Source organism: Mobula birostris, chromosome 1 (assembly GCF_030028105.1).
Source record: "Mobula birostris isolate sMobBir1 chromosome 1, sMobBir1.hap1, whole genome shotgun sequence".
NCBI classification, from domain to species: Eukaryota; Metazoa; Chordata; class Chondrichthyes; order Myliobatiformes; family Myliobatidae; genus Mobula; species Mobula birostris.
The window spans coordinates 46,658,734-46,682,202 of NC_092370.1; the positions used below are offsets into that span (position 1 = coordinate 46,658,734).

Genomic DNA, 23,469 nt, shown 5'->3' on the forward strand with positions numbered 1-23,469 from the left:
TCCTTTATAATTGACTCCAGCATCTTCCCCACCACTGATGTCAGGCTAACTGGTCTATAATTAGAAAATGGGATAAAGACTCTTAGCTCAGAAAATCAAGAGGAGGAAACAATGTGGTATACTTATGAAACAAAAGAAAACATTCCTGTGATTAGTATAAAGTCCCATATAAATTACGGAGGGCATTGCACACAAGAATGGTAGTATAATAATAACAGGGGACTCTAATGTACATATAGACTGGGCAAGCAAATGAATAGTAGTGGAATAAAAATTGCAAACACTAGAAATTTGAAATTAGAAAGTGCTCAAAACTTAATTTAAGGAACAGTGCTGCATAACCATGAGCACATTTTTTAATTGAGTTAATAATAATGAATGCCAAAATGAGACACTTCACTCATTTCAGTGGTGCTAAGACACCAGACTGTAAGATCATAAGTACAAACCTGTGATGTAAAGCTGTGCCATTGTTCCTGAATCCAGACTGAGCCATCTGAAATAAAAGTAAAATTGCTGACAAATTGCATTTATTATCAAGTAATAAAGCACGTTACATGAAATGATCAGATATTTCAAGGGTAAGTGTGAAAAGAAAAAAAAGCACTTTGCAGTATGCTACAAGTGAAGAGCCTTTCTCCTTAAACACATCATTACAATTGATGGACCATAGAATGTCCCTGTGTTCTTTTCACAAACAAGAGAAAATCAGAAGATGCTGGAAATCCTAGTAATACACACAAAATGCTGGAGGAACTCAGCAGGCCAGGCAGCATCTATGGAAAAGAGTACAGTTGACATTTCCGGCCGAAACCCTTCAGCACGGCTCAGTGTTTCAGCATTTTGCGTGTGCTGCTCCTGTGTTCCTTTATTCCTTTCAAACCAGTCATTGCTCAATGGGAAATTCCAAAGACCTAAACTACTGCTTGCAGTACTGTGAAGTGTTACATATTATTTCAGAAACTGGGGAGCTTATTCAAATGAATAAGACATTGTTAACCTTTGAGAGAATGAAATTTCTGCCTTAGACCTTCCTGACTCTGTTGTTCCATCAGTATCACCTATCTCTAAGAACCCACAAACTTTTGGATATGGTCGTGTTCTCTTCTTTCAATAAATACCTCCTTTCACTGCAAATGATTATTCTGCTGAAAATTTGTACAGGTTGAGCATTCCTTATCCAAAGTGCTTATGGTCAGAAGTACTTCAGGTTTTGGTTGTTTTTTTTTTCAGATTTTGATTTCGGATTTTTTGTACCTATATAATGAGAAACCTTGGGTATGGAACCCAAGTCTAAACAAGAATTCTGTTTACATTACATGTTCATCTTATACACATAGCGTACAATGCAGAAAGTTTCATATAATTTTTAAAATAACTTTCAGCATGAAACAGTAATTTGTACATTGAACCTTCAGAAAGGTAAGCTATCACTACCTTGGCCTCCTACATAGATGGACAGGTAGTGGCTGTTTTGCGTTGCCATCATCCCTGATTCTGAATTTATGTGCTACCCATAAGCAACCTTTGTCTTACACTTGTTCATCACACATACTGTATGTACTGGTGCAGCCGCTCAGTGTATTAAATTTTCATCGGCTTCAATCCTGGCAAACTCATCAATGAATTTCTTTGCTGCTTCGTGATCAGCAGACACTTTATCACCACAAATCTTTAAAAATTTAATGCCATGGCCTTTCTTAAATTTCTGCAACCAGCCTGCTGAATATTCACAATTACCTTCAATTTTCAGTTTGTTGTGATAGATCTTTGCTTGTTTCATGATCAGCATACCGTCGAGTGGCATATGTTCAGTCCGATGCTGATGAATCCACTCTTTCACTACGTGATTGAGATTTTCATTTTTCACTTTATGCAGTATTTTTTTCTATTTTTCATTAACTTCGGTTCATATGGGAGGTCACTTTTCAGAACTGTCTGTGGTGCGTTCTGCATGTCACCTGAGACCCAGCATCTTGTGGAATTTACATTTGTAACGTCATGTCAATGCTCAAAAAAATTTTGGATTTTGAATTTTGGATAAATGGTGCTCAACCTGTATTTTATTTTTATTACTCTATATCATAACTAAATGATATCACTGTTATAATGCAGTGAACTCTCAGATCTACCTGACATGCAATGACCATTACAGGGGTTGTATTATGCCTGTAATGTCCGCATGTATTTCTCTTTAGTTTTAGCAGTCCTGATTGGGATCTTGGGTCATGTTATAGGAGTCAATTCCAGAATTCCAACTCATTGAGTGAATCTATCCATTGACGTACCTCAAATTTGACAGAAAACTGCTACAGGTGATTTTTTCATGAGTGTAGATGGCAATTATTGAATTGGTATGATAGATCTTATATCAGTCATCAGATGCAAGACATATTCTGTCGGGGAGTATTCTGGAGTTATGTGAATATAGCAGATAATAATTCAAACTAGAAACAGTCTTCCATTCTTGATATGAATTGTAAATTACAAGTAGTAAATTGAAGTTAAGACCATGCATTTACACTGTCTGTGGAGCAAAAGCTGGCTACAGACTAAGAGATATGGTTTGTAAAATAGTGACCATGAGACTTTTGCATATGCATCAGCCAAATGTTAAGACAATAGGAGTTCTGTTAATTGGGCCTGCGTAAATCCAGGCAACATTGGCTAGGTTATTTGCACCATTGTGACTGAGGTCAAGCTGGCAGACCAGACTGATGTTGTCACTTAGCATATCAAACATGGTCACAGTTATAGTTGCAATAAATAGCTGATCTATAATGTACTCTGGCATCTGGTTCCCTGTCTTCAGAAGTTTTTAGAATATCTGTGAAAATTGTTTATCCCAGCCGGGATTTTTGAATATTTAGGACTGTTTCCTACCTTACATATGTAATTCAAAGGAAGCATTGTCAACCAAAATATTGAAGCAAACAATGTGATTGTAACTACTGGAATTGTATTGAATCACCTGCTGTTACCTCTGGCTTTAAGGGTATAAAAATGTGATGTACTTATGAGTTTGTGAGACTCTACTGAAAGGATCTCCATGAGAGCGCTTGCTTGTCATGCTGAGTAAAGACTTCTACATCAGCAGCTTCAGTGTCTCTCCTGTGATCTCAATCACAGCACAGCATACGCAAAGGGAATAATTCACAAAAATCAGAAGGGGTGACAGTGAGACATTAATTCATACCACAGCTACTTAAGTTTACTTGATCATTTAGGACATTGCATGAGGCCAAATACAACATTAATCAGAGTGAAAATATGGATATGGCAGTTGAAATGTTGAGGAACAGAGAGGGAATGACCATTCTTTACAGCTGCATTCCTTACAGAGGACACCATTCTGTAAGAAACTCAAGCAATCTATCAAACCAGTAGAATTGTATGTACTGTACCTCACTACAAGAAGTTGAAAGGTGTTCCAACTATTACAGTTCAGTGGGTAAAAGGAGCCACTCATCTTCCTTTGCCAAGATACACATTCCCGCCCCATGCCCAGACAAGCAATTAGTAATAACATTTTCATGAGTGCTTTTGTGGGTCAGTACCTACATAAGAAACATTTGAAAATGACACTGTACCATTATTCGTCTTCCAGAATTTCAACTGTGCTAATAAATATGAAAATGTCATCTGGTGGAGCTTCCAGTATATTCACCAGGTTTGAACATATTAAGTAGGCTGTGGAAAACCACCCCACAGTGAACTGCAGTTCAGCATCACTTCACGAACAACTGGTATTAACATTTTAATGTGTGCTTTTGTAGGCCAGCATTGATTCAGAGAACAGCTATAACATTGCAAAGCTATGTCACGATGCATCAAAAAATGCATTATCAAATAAAAGCAGTCAAGGAAGATGACAATACAGCCAATAACCAAAACCCCATTGAAAGGTGTAGGTTTAAAATGTTATCTTAATGAAAGAAAGAAAGGCGGGTGGAGTTTGGGAAGAAACTCTAGATACAATATTAGGTACTGGGCATTAAAATATATAACTACCAAAGGTATGATTTGGCATTGCTCAAGACTAAAGAATAGCGAAGCATAAATGTTGCAATGTGTTACAAGGTTGGAGGAGGTTATTACAATAAGATGGACCAGACAAGAACATTGTTCAATACGAAAATTGATGTCATCAATATCTCATCTATATTCTGTAACAATTGCAAATACTCATCAATCTGATTTCCTGCTGCTTTGGGCTCATACACCTTCAAAATCTGCATGAAGTACTTTCTGTGAAATGTGTTGTCTTTGGGAACTTATTCTCAAAATCTTCAAGGCTCCTGAGAATAGAGCAGCCGGGTAGTGCAGTGATTAGCACAATACTTTACAGTGCACAGCGACTGGGGTTCAATTCCCACCACTGACTGTAAAAAGTTTGTGTGTTCTCCCTGTGTATTTCCTGCAGGTACTCCAGTTTCCTCCTACGTTCCAAAGACGTACTGGTGGTAGGTTAATTGTCATTGTAAATTGTCCTGTGATTAGGGTTAAATCAGGGGTTGCCGGGCAGCGCAGCTTGAAGAACAGGAAGGGCCTACTCTGCTCTATATCTCAACAAATAAATACATTTTGAATTCTAATTGCATGTTCATTTGTAGTTTAGGCAGAGGAATGACATTCATTCAAGCAGTTATCCAGTGTCCTAAAAAATGTATTTTCAGTCTTGATTCAGTCTCTGATGAACAATTGCCTTTATAGTTGAAATTGTGGTGGCATGGTGTTTTCTTTAAAACGAAATCAGTGTGGCAATGCCACATGAAAGTCATGATTGATGTGATGCTGCTATTCCTAAAGAAGCTTGATATTGTGTGAGTGGAATTATTTCCTATTGATGTAGGTTCAATCTGTATCTCCTGACACTTCAGAGATTTCTGTGTTGTGTGAAAATGCGATACCCTACCTTTGCTGGTTTTCATTGTTCACAAGGAACTGGATCCTCGGGCTCTGGCTTCTCTGATGCATCTCTGCATCACCAAAAAATAATGTCCCTAACTGTCTCTAAAAGTAGCCTATGACAGCACAAGGATATTGTATTTACAGGCAATGGACTAAAATGTTCTGTTGTTGAATACTCCAATACTCTGTGAATGATAAATCCTATCCCCAAAATGCAAATGTTTTAAATTATCAGCAATTGGAACCAGGATTTTGGAATTCCTGGAATGTTGATTGTCTTGCTATTAGTTTAAACTGGCTCGTTAATGTATAACCATCTTCTAACAATTTGCAATAATATAACAGCATTCTTTCTGTAACATCTGCCTTATTGTAATGCCTTATTTGTGTAACATTGAAAAAGATATATCAACTGGGTTTACTGCAGAGTGCTTTCACAACATTGATAATTGGCTTATTATTGTCACATATACCAAGATACAGTGAAAAACTTTGTTTTACACGCTATCCAGACAGATCATTCCAAACATAAGGTACATTGAAGTAGAGCAAAAGGAAAATCAATAACAGAATGCAGATATATAATTACTTTTATAGAGAAAGTGCAGTGCAGGTAGACAAATTAGTGGGAAAGAGCCATGATGAGGTAGACTGAAAGGTCAAACTTTAATGAATTAATTTATTTATTATTAAAACATTTTCATCTTACATTGTAGTGTTTTTTTAATATCTTTAACATACCTGTTGCATGGAAAAACATGGATTTCATTATTTGCTAGATTAGTTATTTCTATCTTTTCAAGGTACCACTTATTTCCTGTGAAGAAATAGTAACTACTTAGAAAGTTTGACAATGATTTACATGTTATTATTTACTTTGTGGTTTCTGTAACTAAAGCAGATTAAACTGTATTTAATGTTGCTTCAAAGATTTACTTACCAGTGTTTTCCTCTTCAAAACCAATTTCAATTTTATATAAGCTACCCAACAGATCTGTGGTGATATTGAATATGTCAACCTGAGAAATTATCAGAGCATATCAAATAAAAAAAATGTAAAATACAAACTGATCACATTTTTTTTGCTCTGGCTACATTGAGGTACTTCTTACCTGACCTTTTTCAAATGGATTCCGATGATCATATGTTTCTGTTAAAAGAATCCTGTTTGAATATGCCTTGTCACCAAATAGGACAATGTAAACCTTGGCATTTGCACCCTCTCCAAAATGTTCACCAGTGTAGACTTTGACCAAGTATTCACTTATTCTTCTGAGGGCTCCTTCACTACTTGAATCTTTAATGGAAAACATATCAAGCGATTTTGCACGTTCATTGCTAACCATGCCAGACAATGGAATTTTCTTAATAATTGGTAGCTCTTTGGAATAAACAATAAAATGCCTGGAAATGAAATCACAACATACAATTAATTTAATGAAATGACCAACATAAAAGAAAACTCTGTCCATTATTTGTTGTTTTTTTATTAAGGGAAACACAGTGATTAAATTTCAGAAATAGTTAATTGCCTTTGAATTGTTGTGAGAGCAGTGCCTCTGTTAAAATTAGGTCCAAAATCTTACTTAGATGCATATGTCCAGCTTTGCAATTCCCCTTTGTACCTGCCTATGTTCTGAAGTAGCGGAAATGGCCAGTGGGTGAATTATAGATTTCTGTCCTGTACAACATATGTTTCCTGTGGATTCCAATTATCCATATTTTGTGCAACAGTCCATTTACAGAGTGTTTAGACAATCACATGCAAGATATAAGGACTTCCAAAAGTTTATTCTCTTTAGTCCCTGACTCTTCATAGACAGTCATCTTGGAACCTCCTTCAAGTTTTTAATCACATTACACAGTGCATAAAGAAGTAAAACCCTGTAAACAGCATTTATTACTCAGAACAAATGGTTGCCACAAGAGGACATAGGTTTAAGGTGCTGGGGAGTAGGTACAGAGGAGGTGTCAGGGGTAGGTTTTTTTACGCAGAGTGGTGAGTGCATTGAATGGGCTGCCGGCGATGGTAGTGGAGGCGGATATGATAGGGTCTTTTAATAGACTTTTGGATAGGTACATGGAGCTTAGTAAAACAGTGTGCTATGGGTAAACCTAGTAATTTCTAAGGTAGGGACATGTTTGGCACAGTTTTGTGGGCCAAAGGGCCTGTATTGTGCTGTAGGTTTTTCTATGTTTCTAACCAACATTACTAATGGTTAATTGCCTATGTGACGACAAACCAAGTTATCAGAAGATTGATACTGATGAGAGAGATAAGGGAGACAATGGAGAAGCGTTCAAAATGTTAATGAGAGAGGAGAGAGAGATAACGGAAGAGAAACACAATTAAGAGTATTGACAGACCGGTTGCTTTGAACCTGAACTGTTTGAAGTTTAATGCACAGGCGATACCCCAGCAGGGGAATAAAAGGAACAGGTCTGCTAAGGCACGACACACCACGAGATCACGAGATAACGAGACTCTGGAAGAGCGGTGTGCCCCCACAAGTTGGTGGGAGTTTGGAGGTCTGGTTGCGGGAACTGACCATAGATGCACAGGGTGAAATGGTACGATCGGTGGGAACCTGGTGTGTGTGTCCGCCCTTGCCTGGGTGCCAGGTTCACCACGGAAGAACGGTCGTATCCGGAACGGAGGGGTCACAGTCGGTGACCACAGAAGACATTAAAAGGGTTCGCCTGAAAGCTAACTGCGAAGAACAAAGGTCTGTCTGAATCAGATTTGCATATTATCTCTCTCTCTCTCTCCAACGGCACAACAGCGATTACTGCTAACTGTACTAAGCTGAACTGAACTCTTCGTCACTTGAGACTGATCATTTTACCCCTAGACTGCGATAGAGCTTGATTGATTCCTATTACCCTAGTTCTGTGTACATGTGTGTTTTATCATTGCTAACCTGTTGCATTTATATCCTTATGATTAGAATACTGTGTTGCTCATTTCTTTAATAAAACTTTATTAATTTCTGTTAACCAGACTCCAACTAAGTGGTCCATTTCTGCTGGTTTGGCAACCCAGTTACGGGCTACGTAACACCTATCACTGAATCTCTGGCCAAATATACATCAACAGATCTTTCTTCGATGTTATCAGAGAAGGCAGCTACTGAATCTATTCTCTGTCAAATATAATTAGTAATGCTTGAGAAGGGCCTGTGGTGGCTTCTCCTCTCAAACCTCACAATTGGAAAATAATCTAAAACATTTCTTAGCTTTGTTTTTATTTTAAATTGTTAATGGGATTTTGAGGACTATGACCACAAAATGTACATTAGTGGCATCCAGCCATGGCCTCTTCTCACTACTACCACTGGGCAGGACATATAGAAGCCTTATGTCCTTCACCACCAGGTTGAGGAACAGTTACTACCCTACAACCAGAACAAGTGTGGATAACTTTGTTCATCACTACTCTGAACTCATTCTATGACCTGCAGACTCACTTTCAAGAACACTTCACATCTCATGTTCCAAATATTATTTCATTTGCACAGTTTGTCTTCTTTGGCTATTGGTGTTTGTCAGTCTTCATTTATATATAGTTTTTTTCCCCACAATATTCTGTATTTCTTTTTTCCCTGTAAACTCCTGCAAGAAAGTGGATCTCCAAGCTTCATAACCCAGATATCTCATGAGGATTGTAAGCTTGCTAGGGCTGTAAGGTCCCACTGACTGCACTCACCTCATATTTGTAGCAATACGGTGAATTCAAACACATGCTACAAGTGTTTCCACTGCTTGAAAATAAAACTGGTATGTGACCATGTTCAAAGAATCATAATGTGCTCTGCCCACCATCTAGGAAATAGCAATGAGGTATTCTTCCTCTTCCAGACTGGACTGCTTTCAGTATTTGAATCATCACTCCAAACCAAAATATATTCATCAGGAAACAAGAGCTTATAGGGTACCTTCTGGCTTTTAAGTCTGATCCACAACTCACAGCAAGAGAACAAAAAATAATTAATGAAAACTGTGGCACCTTCTGCTGCCTGGATTGCTGTGCAGGAGTAAATGGAAGAACAAATTTCAAGATTTGCTTTGGTTTGGTATGTGTTGCCCAGAGTTGCTGGCATTTGAGCTCAGATTTTGCCAGCATTTATAGAAAATTGAAGGGAACAGGAACCACAGAACACTCCTTTTGTCCGAGTATACTGTATCTCACTGGGCTTTAGATACAATGAACACAATTCCAATTCCCCCATTTCATAATTAACTTATGCTTTATTCCAGCCTAACACTATATCATTCTCGCCACACTGATAAAAGGGAAGCTAAAACCCAATAATACCCCAACCATACTGATGCACAAAGGAATAAAAATAATAATATAGATTTCATCTCATGATCATTGTGCATTCTTTTGAGACTGAGTTCAGCATCTAACTTCTAACTCATTCCTCATCTAACGGCTACAACATGACAAGAACTTTCAATGCATTATGATGTGGAATGCACCCTCTTTAATGGCAGTAGAATCATATAGTAGGTTTCAAAAGAAATTGGACAGTTGGTACCACCACAGAAGTAGGTGGAATGAACAGAATGTTTTTGTTTGACAAAGAATCTGATTGCACAACATGTCCAATGGTCCCTTTTTAATGCTGTAATCATACAATCCCAATCCCTTTTAATGCTGAATCATCAGCAGTGAACTGGGAATCTTACTCACTCATTTACTGTAAAGGCATAAACCTTCCTTGGGTAGCTAACTTCAGTTACGTATATCTCTTTGATATATAGCTTGATGCCTGGAAAAGAAATTAAATAATTCTAACAGCGATTCAAACTTCATTTCTTAACTGAACAAAAATGCATATAATTATGGTATGATTTTATATCTCCTGTTGGAATAAGTTGGAGCCTAACAACACATTACAATACCTGTGCTGGTGAAGGTCATTGTGGTTCTACAACCTAATGGCTTTGTACCTCTTCCAACTTCCTTCTGAGGACATTGGCTTTATCAGCCAGCTCACTGTGTGCACAGCTTTCTGGGCAAATTATTTACAGAATGATAATTGTTTAATGAAAACCCCTAGAAAGTTGTTAAAAAGGAAGAAACAAACACATTGTTTGATGTTTGCAGCCCCAGCCTGCGTGTTCCTGTAACAGACCAAGCCTGATTCTGTTTATTTCCATTCCCCTGAGGTCTCAGGCGGGGAGTCACGCAGGTGTGTACACATTCTTTGTTCCAGTCAACCACCAATGGCAGACCAGCTGTTGGAAAACCAGCTTTCACAAACTGGCCCACTTCTCCCCTTAGGGATCCAAACAAACATTCCTGGTGCCAAAATGATGCAAGGTATGTAAAGATTTGGTTCCCATTGAACAAGCCATTAGCATTCCAAAACCCACAGCTCATGCGTAATCCTTCAATTCAGATTAGACTGAGGGTAGCAAGAACTTGATTACTGTACACAGTTGGCAGGCTCAAAATGTCCCAAATCATTTACAGGAAATGGAATAGTCTTGAGATGTAGTCACTACTGTAACAAGGAAATAAGGCAGTGAGTTTAACAAAGGCAAAAAAAAACACTGAGATCAAGGAACACACACAAAGTGCTGGAGGAACTCAGCAGGCCAGACAGCATCTATGGAAGAAATACAGTCGACGTTTTGGGCCGTGACCCTTCTGCAGGACTGAAGAAAGGAAGATGAGGAGTAGATTTAAAAAGTGCGGGAGGAGAGAAACACAAGGTGATAGGTGAAACCAAGAGGGAGAGGGATGAAGTAAGTAGCTGAGAAGTTGATTGGTGAAAGGGATACGGGGCTGGAGAAGGGGGAGTCTGATAGGTGAGGGTAGAAGGCCATGGAAGAAGGAAAAGGCTGTGGGGGGGCAGCATCAGAGGGAGGTGGTGGGCAGGCAAGGAAATAAGGTGAGAGAGAGAAAAGGGGATGGGGACTGGTGAAGAAGAGGGCAGCGGAGCCGTTACTGGAGGTTCGAGAAATCAATGTTCATGCCATCAGGTTGAAAGCTACCCAGATAAAATATAAGGTGTTGTTCCTCCAACCTGAGCGTGGCCTCATCACGACAGTAGAGGAAACCATGGATTGACATCGGAATGGGAATGGGAAGTGGAAGTAAAATGGGTGGCCACTAGAAGATCTCGCTTCTACTGACAGATGGAGTATAGGTGCTCGGCGAGTCTCACTGATCTTACAGGAGGCCACACTTGGAGCACTGGACACAGTATATGACCCCAACAGACTCATAGTTGAAGTGTCACCTCAACGGGAAGGACTGTTTGGGGCCCTGAATGGTGGTGAGGGAGGAGGTGTACGGGAAGGTGTAGCACTTGTTCAGCTTGCAAGGATAAGTGCCAGGAGGGAGATCAGTGGGGAGGGTTGAATGGACAAGGGAGCCGCATGGGCTGCGATCCCTACGGAAAGTAGAAAGTGGGGGCGGGGGGGAGGGAAAGGTGTGCCTCGTAGTGGGATCCCTTTGGAGATGATGGAAGTGGTGGAGAAATACGTGCTGGATGCTGAAGCTGATGAGGTGGTAGGTGAGGACAAGAGGAACACTAACCCACTGATCTCCCTCTGGTACTTATCCTTGCAAGCGGAATCAGTGCTACAACATCCCCTACACCTCCTCCCTCACTACTATTCAGGGCCCCAAACATTTCTTCCAGGTGAGGTGACACTTCACATGTGAGTCTGTTGGGATTATAGGCTGTGTCCAGTGCTCCCGGTGTGAGCTCCTGTATATTGGTGAGACTCGATGTAGATTGGGAGACTGTTTCTCTGAGCACCTATGCTCCATCCACCAGAAAAAGGAGGATCTCCCAGTGGCCACCCATTTTAATTCTACTTCCCATTCTCATTCCTCTACTGTCACAATGAAGCCACAGTCGCATGGAGGAACAACACCGTATATTCCATCTGGGTAGCCTCCAACCTGATGGCATGAACATTGATTTCTCGAACTTCAGGTCATGCTCTCCTGCCCTCTCCTTCACCAATCCCCATCCCCTTTTCCTTCTGTCACCCTACCTCCTTGCATGCCCACAACCTCCCTCCAGTGCTCCCCTCTCTCTTTCTTCCATGGCCTTCTATCCTCACCCATCGGACTCTCTCTTCTCCAGCCCTGTATCTCATTCACCAATCAATCAACTTCCCAGCTATTTACTTCATTCCTCCCCCTCCCAGTTTCACCTATCACCTTGTGTTTCTCTCTCCCCTCCCCTAGCTTTTAAATCTACTTGGCATCTTTCCTTTCCAAGACGATGAGAGGTATTGATCGGGTGGATAGTCAGAGGCTTTTTCCCAGGGCTGAAATGGCTAGCATGAGAGGGAACAGTTTTAAGGTGCTTGGAAGTAGGTACAGAGGAGATGTCAGGGGTAAGTTCTTTTCGCAGAGAATGGTAAGTGCTTGGAATGGGCTGCCAGCGACGGTGGTGGAGGCAGATACAATAGGGTCTTTTAAGAGACTCCTGAACAGGTACATGGAGCTCAGAAAAATAGAGGGCTATGGGTAACCCTAGGTAATTTCTAAGGTAAGGACATGTTCAGCACAGCCTTGTGAGCCGAAGGGCCTGAATTGTGCTGTAGGTTTTCTATGTTCTATGTTCCTTCTTCAGTCCTGCTGAAGGGTCATGGCCTGAAACGTTGACTGTTTTTTTCCATAGATGCTGCTGGCCTGCTGAGTTTCTCCAGCATTTTGTGTGTGTGTTGCTTGGATTTCCAGCATCTGCAGATTTTCTCTTGACTGAGATCAAGGACTAGAAAACCATGCCTAGTCACTTGTACTAAATAAAATATCCTTGTTGTATTCTGCTTTTGAAATTCAGTTCTATTGATTTCAAGGAAAGTACTACAGCCAAGAATTAGACCTCAAAACAAAACTGAACTTCAGCTGTCTTTCACAAGATATCTATCTGTGTTTAAGTTCACGAGTTTGGCAAAGCTTTCAAATGCCATTTGATGGCAAGGAAAGAGCAAGCACTTAAAATACTGTTTATGTAAACTCAAGGCACAACAATGAAATTGTGTTCATCATTTTTTAGGGAAGTGTAATAATCCGTCTTGCCAAAGAGCCTGAGAGTGTAAATGCTCTAACGTGGGTGAAAGAAATTGGGGCAGCATTAACTTAACTAAGGTATAAATTGTTCTACTATGTTGACAATAATTGAACTTACTGCTTATACTGCTGACATGCAATTCCAGGGTATGTAGACTCCCCAGCTGCACAGCATTAACTTCAAACAAATACCCCTGGAAAAAGAACACAATCTTTGTTCAAGTATGGATTGTAGATTTGTTACAGCAGAGGAGAAACCTCTCAAGTTTGTGCCGGACTTTTGTAAGGACAATCTAATTCATCACATTCTGTAGCTCTTTCCTTGCAGCTCTACAACTTATTTTCATTGCCCATTTCTTCATTATTATTGAATAAACTTCTAGTATCCATGTCAAATGATGCACTCCTGAAAGATGTTTCCCCAAGACTTGTTTGGTTTTCTTATCAATAAATGAAATCTATGTATTCTGTTTCTTGACTCTTCTGTGAATGGGAAGTTTCTTTATCTTGTTCTTTCTAGATCCCGCATGATTTGGAATACTTGCATTTCATTTCTCCTTAACTTTCTTTGCTCCAAAGAACTTCTTGTCACATATCCATGTATTTCTTCAGACTGTCCAAATTTCTTTGAAGTTCATCACTATCCTCCTCATTGTTTGCTATAGTTTGCAATGAGGGTTGCACATCCAAGCCACAATCATTAGCCTATTGTAGTCATTCTAGTACAAATCCTTGGAGGACATCACTGCATGCCTTCTTCCAGTGTGAGCAACAACTGATCACCATTTCTTTTCTTCTGATCTCCAAACAAATTTTATATCTATAAAGCTTGAGTTTACTGACAAGCTAATTATGTGGTACTGTACTGCATTAAACATATTTTGAAAGAACATCATTAACTATATTGCCCTCATTAGACCACAAGACATTGGGGCAGAATTAGACCAGTCAGTCATCGAGTCTGCCCTGCCATTCCATCATGGTTGATATATCTCTCAGCCCCTTCTCCTGCCTTCTTCCCAGAACCTTTGATGTCCTTATGAATCAAGAACATATCAATCTCTGCTTTAAGTACATCCAATGATTTAGCCTCCACAGCATCTGTGGCAGCTCCATCTAGCTAAAGAAATTCCTCCTCATCCCTGTTCTACTCTGAGGCTGCGCTTTCTGGTCCTAGACCCACCCACTGTTGGAAACATCAACTCCATATCCAGACTCTCTAGGGCTTTTGTTAGGTTTCAATGAGATCCTCCCCATTCTTCTAAACTTCAGTGAGCACCAGCCAAGAAACATTGAAATCTCTCCTCAAAAGTTAACCTTTCATTCTCAGAATTATTCTTATGAATCTCCTTTGGACCCTCTCCAATGTCAGCACATCCTTTCTTCATAAAGGGGCCCAAAACTGCTCACAATACTTCAAGTGAGGCCTAATCAATGCCTTATAAAGCTTCAGCATTACATCCTTGTTTTTATATTCTAGTTCTCTTGAAATAAATGCTAACATTGCATTTGTCTTACTTACCACCGATTCAATCTGCAAGTTAACCTTGAGGGAATTCTGCATGAGGACTTACAAGTCCTGTTGCACCTCTGATTTTTGTATTTTCTCCCCACGTAGAAAACATTGTACGCCTTTACTCCTTCTACCAAACTGCATGTCTATACGCATCCCTACACTATATTCCATCTGCCACTTCTTTGCCCATTCTCCTAATCTATTTAAGTTCTTCTGCACACTGCCTGCTTTCCCAACATTACTTGGTCCTTTACCTGTCTCTGTATTGTCTGCAAACTTTGCCACAAATCCATCAATTCTGTCATAGGAATCATTGATGTATAATGTGAAAAGAAGTGGTCCCCAAACCAAGCCCTTTCAAATGTCAGTAGTCACCATAAGCTAACCGTCCTGAAGAAGGGTCTCGGCGTGAAATATTGATTATTTATTCATTTCCATAGATGCTGCCTGTCCTGCTGAGTTCCTCCAGCATTTTGTTTGTGTAACACTTTCAGTCCTATATTCAACACCCTATTTGAACTTACACCTATATTACACTTCAACCCATCCCACTGACCGCAATTTTGCCCTATCATCTGCCTATCCCTCCTCATAGTTTCACTGCAAACCTACTGCCCCATCCTCAATCCTATCACCCCAGTTCCCATCCCTCTGCCAAATTAATTAAAACCCTTCCCAACAGTTCTAGCAAACCTGCCCACAAGGATAATGGTCCTCGAGTTCTGGTGTAACCCAATCTTTTTGTACAGGTCATACATTTTCCAGAAGAAATTGCAATGATCTGGAAATCTGAAACCTTGTCCCTTGCATCAATTCCACAGCCTTGCATTCATCTGCAAGATCATCCTATTCTTAAGGTGTATGACACAGACAGCAATCCAGAGATTGCTACCCTTGAGGTCCTGCTTTTCAGTTCTCTACCTAACATTTTCTTTTCAGAACTTCATCACTTTTCCTACCTAAGTCGTTGGTACTAATATGTACCACAACTTTTGTATTTCACCCCCCCCACACACCTTAGAATGTTGTGCACATGCCATCCGGGTATCTCTTTTATGGCCACAAAATCTCCTGTCAACTCCTCTGACTATGGAAACTCCTGTCACCACTGCACACCTCTTCTTCCCCATTCTCTTCTGAGCCACAGAGCCAGACTCGGTACAAGAGAATTGCTCACCGTGGCTTTTCCCTGGGAGCTCATTCCCTCCCCCAACCTTTGCCACTTAATACCAAAAAATTCAATCAATTTGGTTAAAACAAATAGACTTTTATCTGTGCTAGCTTTTCTTTGTTAACTTATATCTAGATTATTAATAATAGTTCCCTCAATTATTGTCAAGACTGCTAGACTCAATGACAGGAAATACAATTGAACAATTGGAAAAATCAACATATTCCTGTCCAAGGAGGGTAAAAAGTATGTAACGCTCAGCTATATCGGCTCGAATTTACCTAGGGGAAACCCTGTGTGCCGCCCAACCGTGTCTCCTGGTTGCGTCGGTTGCTGTGCAATGCCACCTGATTCGGCCTCAAACATCAATCATCAGCCAGCACACAATGTACATTTTACAGATTACACTTTATAAATCTTACTAGGACTATGAGATTAATAGAGTTACAATATAAAAGGAAAAGAAAAAGGCGCCAGACTTATCAAAGTTCAATTTCTTCGTGCACACAGTTGGAGCTCAGATACCCCGGGACCTTCTTTCTTCATCCTGTGATCCACTCCGACCCCCTCGACTCGCAGCTCAGGACCACCCAAAGTGATTGACCAGAGCGCTCCCAGCACGTCCGTCTTACTCCCGGTCTCTCCTCCAAAAGCCCGCCAAAAACACTGTTTCCCAGCCTTATGAGACAGAATATCACCCCAAAAAACAATAACATGGACACCCATTGGTTCATTTTCTCTCTTATCAATAATATAACCCAAACAAGCCGCAGCGAGAGAACCTTCTCAGCATTTAACATAACAAAGAAGTAACATAAAAGAAGACACCCCTTACAAGTATATACTGTAAAATCTGTGGCAATTGATACATCAAGTACCTGTCTATCTCTTTTTTCTTTGTGAAAAGGTTTAATAAGGCTTCTGTCTCCTGTATCTCCATTGGCCCCATACAAACACAATGATATCATCATAGGATGTTCTATGTCCAGAAAGGCGCCACAGTACATTTTTATCTGGTAGCTCACAACTATAATGAAAGAAGTAACAATATTTTATCAATAACACTTCAATGTAAAATAGTTTACTGCCTATTTAATAATACCACATATCTTACTACAAAATGGTGTAAATGATATTTAATTTCTGATATTTTTCCACATCTATCTTCTTTCATTGAAACCTACCGAATATCAAAACACCTAGATACAGCGGAAACATGAGGAAATCTGCAGATGCTGGAATTTCAAGCAACACACATAAAAGATGCTGGTGAACACAGCAGGCCAGGCAGCATCTCTAGGAAGAGGTGCAGTCGACGTTTCGGGCTGACGAAGGGTCTCGGCCTGAAATGTCGACTGTACCTCTTCCTAGCGATGCTGCCTGGCTTGCTGTGTTCACCAGCAACTTTTATGTAGATAGAGCAGAGGTGGAGCAGATGCTTCCATTAGTAAGAAAGTATAGAATTAGAGAGCACAGTCTTAGAAGAGAAAGATGTCCCTTTAGAACAGAGGTGAGGAGGAATTTCTTCAGCCAGATGGCAGTGAACCTGTGATATTCATGAACAAAGTTATTGGATATATTTACGGCTGGGGTTGATAGGTTCTTGATTAGTAAGGCAGTCAAAGGTTACGAGGCGAAGGCAGGGGAATGAGTTTGAAAGGGAAAACAAATCAGCTCTAATTGAATGACACAGCAGACTCAATGTGCAGAATGGCTTAATTCTGCTCCTATATTTTATGGTCTTATGGCCTTATTTCAAATCACTTAAAGTGAGTTTTAAAGAAATCTTTCTGTTACAAAAGCCTAATTGTAACTTTTGTATATACAATAATTTAAAGATAATTATAGCACGTTTGGTCTTGGGAGTAGATAAGACACAATGGAATGGTTGTATTCAGTAGTATTTATGGGAAGTGAATACTTGTTCATACTGTATGTTGCATTGTCTTCTGTTAATAGGCCAGATTGTGCTGAATACTTATTCATTAAGATGCACGGATGGAGTAGACCGTACATTGAATCTGGGCCTAATATAGGATCTGAGATTTAATGAGGATCATAGGGAAAAGATTTAGAAGGCAACTGGTATGGTAGTTTATGTGTCTAAGCAATTAATTTATTCATGTGCTTCTGGTAATAGGACAGATAGTGCTGAATATTGCCAATGATTTTGATCATACAATCCTCACTAAATGTAAAGACAAACAGGAGACAAATAGGATCGTATGATACATTTTAAAATAATTATTTCTTCACTTTAACAGTTTCAATTAGTTGTGAATTGTGCATTTTAGTTAGCTTAAAAAGTAGCTTCCATAACTTATAAGTTTGCAAACTATTTACTGCAATTCCAATGTTTTTTAATGAATGTCAAAAATCTAAAAACCATTAAAAACAATTAAAACTGTTACAGCTGGCAACAACCCCCACCCCAAATTTTGCTGGCTATTAGGAAAGTTTTGGGGGGCAAACTATTACTGTACCATTTTGGGCACTGTCACTGTCCAGACCAGAACTCTGGATTTGGCAGCAAATAGGTTTTCTGCATCCCGACAAGTGCACACATGAGCTGACCATGACCAGTTTGGTACTGAACCAGGTTGACGTAACCCAATACATAATATTTTAATTTGTTTTTCTGTGTAAGCTTGTTCACGGGTGCATCACCATCTCCTCTGTTGTGAGATTATTAAACAATTTCTACTACTATCTTGCATACACACAGCAATTCTAATGTCAATTATTGTCTTTGCCTATATGATCTTCCTAAAAAGCTTCCAAAGAGGATTAGCAGAGTTATATACTTCATTTGATCTTTTACCTGGCAACAACAGCAACAAAAAATCTGAGTTAATATCACTTCTATTGCAATTTAAACTTTCTTCCTTTTCCCTTTCTCTAATGTAATTGTTTTGCACCCATTTGTCTTTTAATAGCTGCAATTACCCTGCAGTTTGACCCTCCTGATAATAATGAACTGGTCAGAGGAGTCAATGTGAATGTAATCTTTAATTCTGTTAAGAACAATGAGGCCCTCTGCAGGAAGATGAGCAGTTTCCTGGTACTATCAGCTGGATGGATTGCCAATGGTTTTGCCTCATAAAGAAATTGCCAATTAAGGGAAATCTGTCATTAAATTACTGTGATTAATGACAATGTTTTTTAATTTGCTTGAACAAGCATTTTACATGAATTTCTGATGGAGCATTACAAATTATTTCAATTGTAGATTAGCCAAAGTTCCCAGCTCCCTTATAATATTATTATTACTTGAATTATTCTTTCACGTAGATTAGCACATACGCTTTAGCCACATGTGTCCAAGCTTGAACTTCAATCATAAACAGAGACTGCTTTTCATTAGGTTCCATTTTGCTGTCTTTTCCCACACTGTTTTTGTATTTTCTTTTCAAATACTTATGCACTTAAATTCTGAATGCTTTGCTGGATCTTGCTTCTTAATGCTAGTGCTTCTCCAAGTCCTAACAAAAACTCCGTATACAAATCCTTCTATCTTCTGTCTTCATCTTAAATTTATTGTATTCAGCTTTCTACCTACTGACCAGGGGAAGTCAATTCTCCCAATTTTGTAGTTATCATTTTATTAACTATTCAAATCCTAGTAGGGGTTATAAAAAAAAGTCCTGCTGCAATAATAAGAGATCTGAAAAGCAGTACAGGCCCAATGTGCCCAGCAGTCTTCAGTGACTTGGACTGTATATGAAATGTCCATTAAATAAGTGGTAGATAGAAAAAAGAAAATAGGTGATAAAGTTATTGAAAGCTAACCATTTTTGAAAGCACTATGTTTTTAATACATTCAAGGATTTAACTCCAGGCCATTCTGAAAAATACAAAACAACTGGCTGTCCACGCCCTCCGCTCAGAGGGCAAACATAAGGTAGAAATCAAAATGTTAAACTCACTGCTCACACTCAAAGTACCACTGTGCTTTGCACGTCAGCTTTATTTGTGAATCACCCTTTAACATGAACAACATCTGGAAGGGAAGATGTGGCAGAGATGATGATTCCATCAATCTTTTTAACCCATCAAATCAGTAACTGCTTTTTAAAAGAGCCCTTTGAAATTGCAGTTAATGCTAATGAGTGGATCTACGAATCAGCATTAGACAAAGACAATCCATACTTGGAGGAGCACGTTTTCTCTGCCAACTGCACAATAGTAATTCCTGAATGACTTGCTGAGTTCCTCCAGCATTTTGTGTGTGTTGCTTGGATTTCCAGCATCTGCAGACTTTCTCTTGTTTGTGTCCAGAATTACCTTGTTTAGATCCCGCCTCCTGAGCTAAAAGGACTTCTCAGAATCCTGAACAAATTGTTTTTCAGCAACTAGCATTTGAAGTAAATCCTAGCAATTGGTCCCTTTAAAAGTGTGCTTGTATTCTACATCAGTTCTTTAGAGAATGTAGGACCATCAGCCTCATTTTGTAGCTGTTACTTCCTTGTTAATGTTGGGGACGGAACATCGAGGGAGGGACGTTCCCTCCCTCCCTAATGTTAGGTAATAGAAATGAAAGGTCAGCCTGCTGAATCACTTGAAATGGGCAAAATCCATCAGTGTGTCATTCTGAGATGAATCTGTATTTTAATCATAGTCGTAGTCAAACTTTATTGATCCCGGGGGAAATCGGTTTTCGTTACAGTTGCACCATAAATAAATAGTAATAAAACCATAAATAATTAAATAGTAATATGTAAATTATGCCAGGAAATAAGTCCAGGACTCGTAGAACATTCTTAGCATTTTCCAGCAGATGTTAAAGGACCTCAGTCTCCTGAGGAAATAGAGACGGCTCTGACCCTTCTTGTAGACAGCCTCAGTGTTCTTTGACCAGTCCAGTTTATTGTCAATTCGTATCTCCAGGTACTTGTAATCCTCCAGCATGTCCACACTGACCCCCTGGATGGAAACAGGGGTCACCAGTACCTTAGCTCTCCTCAGGTCTACCACCAGCTCCTTAGTCTTTTTCACATTAAGCTGCAGATAATTCTGCTCATACCATGTGACAAAGTTTCCTACCGTAGCCCTGTACTCAGCCTCATCTCCCTTGCTGATGCATCCAACTATGGCAAGGTCATCAGAAAACTTCTGAAGAAAAGACTCTGTGCAGTAGTTGAAGTCCGAGGTGTATAGGTGAAGTGAAAGGGAGCTTGGTGACATTGCAGAAACCTACCCCACTGGAGCAGTGAGAACAAGAAAGCTGAGATTTAAACAAAAGGGGAAGAATGCTTAAAAGTGACCTCACAGTGAACAAGAAGCCAAGCATATGACAGACCAGCCCATGTATGAGAGAACTGTCAGCATTCAAAGGAAAAAAAAAATGAAAAAGCAATGAAAAAAGTCTAGGAAATAATTAAACATATATGGGATTTAAAAAAAAATATGTTTATGCCAACCTCCAGTTGTATTTTTTCATTAATTATGTTCTTTTGTTCAGCCTGTTGCACCGGTCAGGATTATTAATTCCCGTCATTGTTGAAAACATTGCGATTTTTCTGTTTTTAATGGCTGTTCATTAAAATTCAATTGATGCTGGAAATATTTCATAGACTGGTTCTGTTGAAAGGAGTCTGAGGAAATTTGTTTCAGTGTTTTCTGTAACTGGCGTTGATAAATGATGCTGCTGAAATTGTTTTTTTTCCAAGATGATAACCCATCGGAAACATTTTTTTCCTTTGGAATTGACTTGTTAGTATCCAGCAACCAGACCAGTTGGAGATTATAATTGAACAGAATCATCAAAGATGCCCAGAATACCATCATGTACACTAAGTGTCTCCCAGCAACCAAAGACTGACGTCATGGATCTTGAGGTCCTGTAGCTGGCATCAATTGGGCTCCGAAGGCCTGGATCTGAATTCTAATGGTCCCTGACATCCTGAGCTGGCCATTGAGTGAGCCCTTACTATCTGAGTCTGATATGCAGGTCTGAGGATTCTGACCTGGCATAGGCTGCATCCTGAGAACCAGATAGGAAGAGCAACATTTTGATCTTGTTTTGTTTTAATCCAGACTCCAGTAACCGCAGTCTTTTGTGTCTCTATAAAGAAACTGAACTTGACTGATGACCATGAACAGGATGTATTCATGACATAGCTGATGTGCATGTGGAAAAGATGGTTGTATAATGTCAGGCCTCTGTTGAATGCAGGAAATGCCCAGAAACGTGGAGGGTTTATCTCCTGTCTCTCCATTGTCTGCACACTGGAGACTGCTACCTCCACTCTGCGCAGGTTTAGGAGACATTGACCGTGCACTGGTGAAGCCTATAGCTGCAGCAGGGCTTCTGATGGAGGCATGGAAGTCTTTCTTCCGCCACGCATTCTCACCCTGACCCAACTGGTCTTTGTTGTATGAAAGCATAGAACAGGGATAAACCACTGGGCTGATTTCTTCCTTGAACAGTGAGATTTATTTCTGGGCATACTGCAGATCTCATTACAGACAGGGACCCCACCACTGGTCACCTCACTGGGAACAGAGGGCACCCTGCCAACAGAGAGTTGATGCATCTGAGCAGACTGCTTTTCCACATGATTGGAATGATGCCACCTTGGTCTCTTACTTGAGCAGGGATATGCATACTTGATCGTATCTTACTTCTGCAGGTGCAGAGTGATGCAACACTGATCCTTAACTCTCTTCATCAGGATCAGAGTCTTAATTAGATTGCTCAGCTGATGCAGAGGGAAAGATTGAAAACAGCCAGGACCAGGCGAGGTCTGAAAGTTGTAATAGTGATTGTGAGGTCTTGGTGCCAGAGGCTTGTTGCATGATTGTCTTTGTGGTCCTCAGTAAAGGTATCTGATGTGCACGTTTGAGACTGTGGCATTCCATCTGGCCAGCCAATCCAGACTGCACCTACACCCAGTGAACGCTTACAGTCTAAAGATAACCATGATGGGAAAGGGCTCCTCATGGGTCATCAAGAAAGCAGAGTAAAAGATAGCAGCCTCCCAACATTTCTTTTTTTCTTTATCTCTTTATTATTCACTTACTACTCTCTCTCAACTCCACCTCTCCAAGTGCAATATAAGAACATAAGAAGATAAGAAATAGGAGCAGGAGTAGGTCATCTGTCCCATTGAGCCTGCCCGCCATTCAATAAGATCATGGCTGATCTGTCCGTAAACTCAGCTCCATCTACCTGCCTTTTTCCCATAATCCTTAATTCCCTTACTATGTAAAAATCTATCTCACTGTATCTTAAATATGTATTTAGTGAAGAAGCCTCAACTGCTTCCCTGGGCAGAGAATTCCACAGATTCACCACTCTCTGAGAGAAAAACAGTTTCTCTTCATCTCTGTCCTAAATCTTCTCCCCTGAATCTTGAAGCAACGTTCCCTAGTTCTAGTCTCACTTACCAATGGAAACAACTTTCCTACTTCTATCTTATCTATCCCTTTCAAAATTTTGTATGTTTCTATTAGATCCCCTCTCATTCTTCTGAATTCCAGAGAGTATAGTCCCAGGCGACTCTGTCTCTCCTCATAGGATAACCCCTTCATCTCTGGAATCAACCTGGTGAACCTCCTCTGCATTGCCTCCAAAAGCCAGTATATCCTTCCTCAAGTATGGAGACCAGAAATGCACACAGTACTCCAGGTGTGGCCTCACCAGTACCCTGTATAGTTGCAGCATGACCTCCCTGCTCTTGAATTCAATCCCTCTAGCAATGACGGCCAACATTCCGTTTGTCTTCTTAATAACCTGTTACACCTGCAAGCCAGTATTTTGCGATTCATGCACAAGCACTCTGAAGCCCCTCTGCACATATAGAGCATGCTGCAATCTTTCAC

At 40.0% G+C, this 23,469-nt stretch overlaps 1 pseudogene; it reads right to left on the bottom strand.

The window, feature by feature from the left end:
• Positions 1-435: 435 nt before the first annotated feature.
• LOC140187901 (uncharacterized) overlaps positions 436-23,469 on the bottom strand; it is a 54,167-nt pseudogene continuing 31,133 nt past the window's right edge.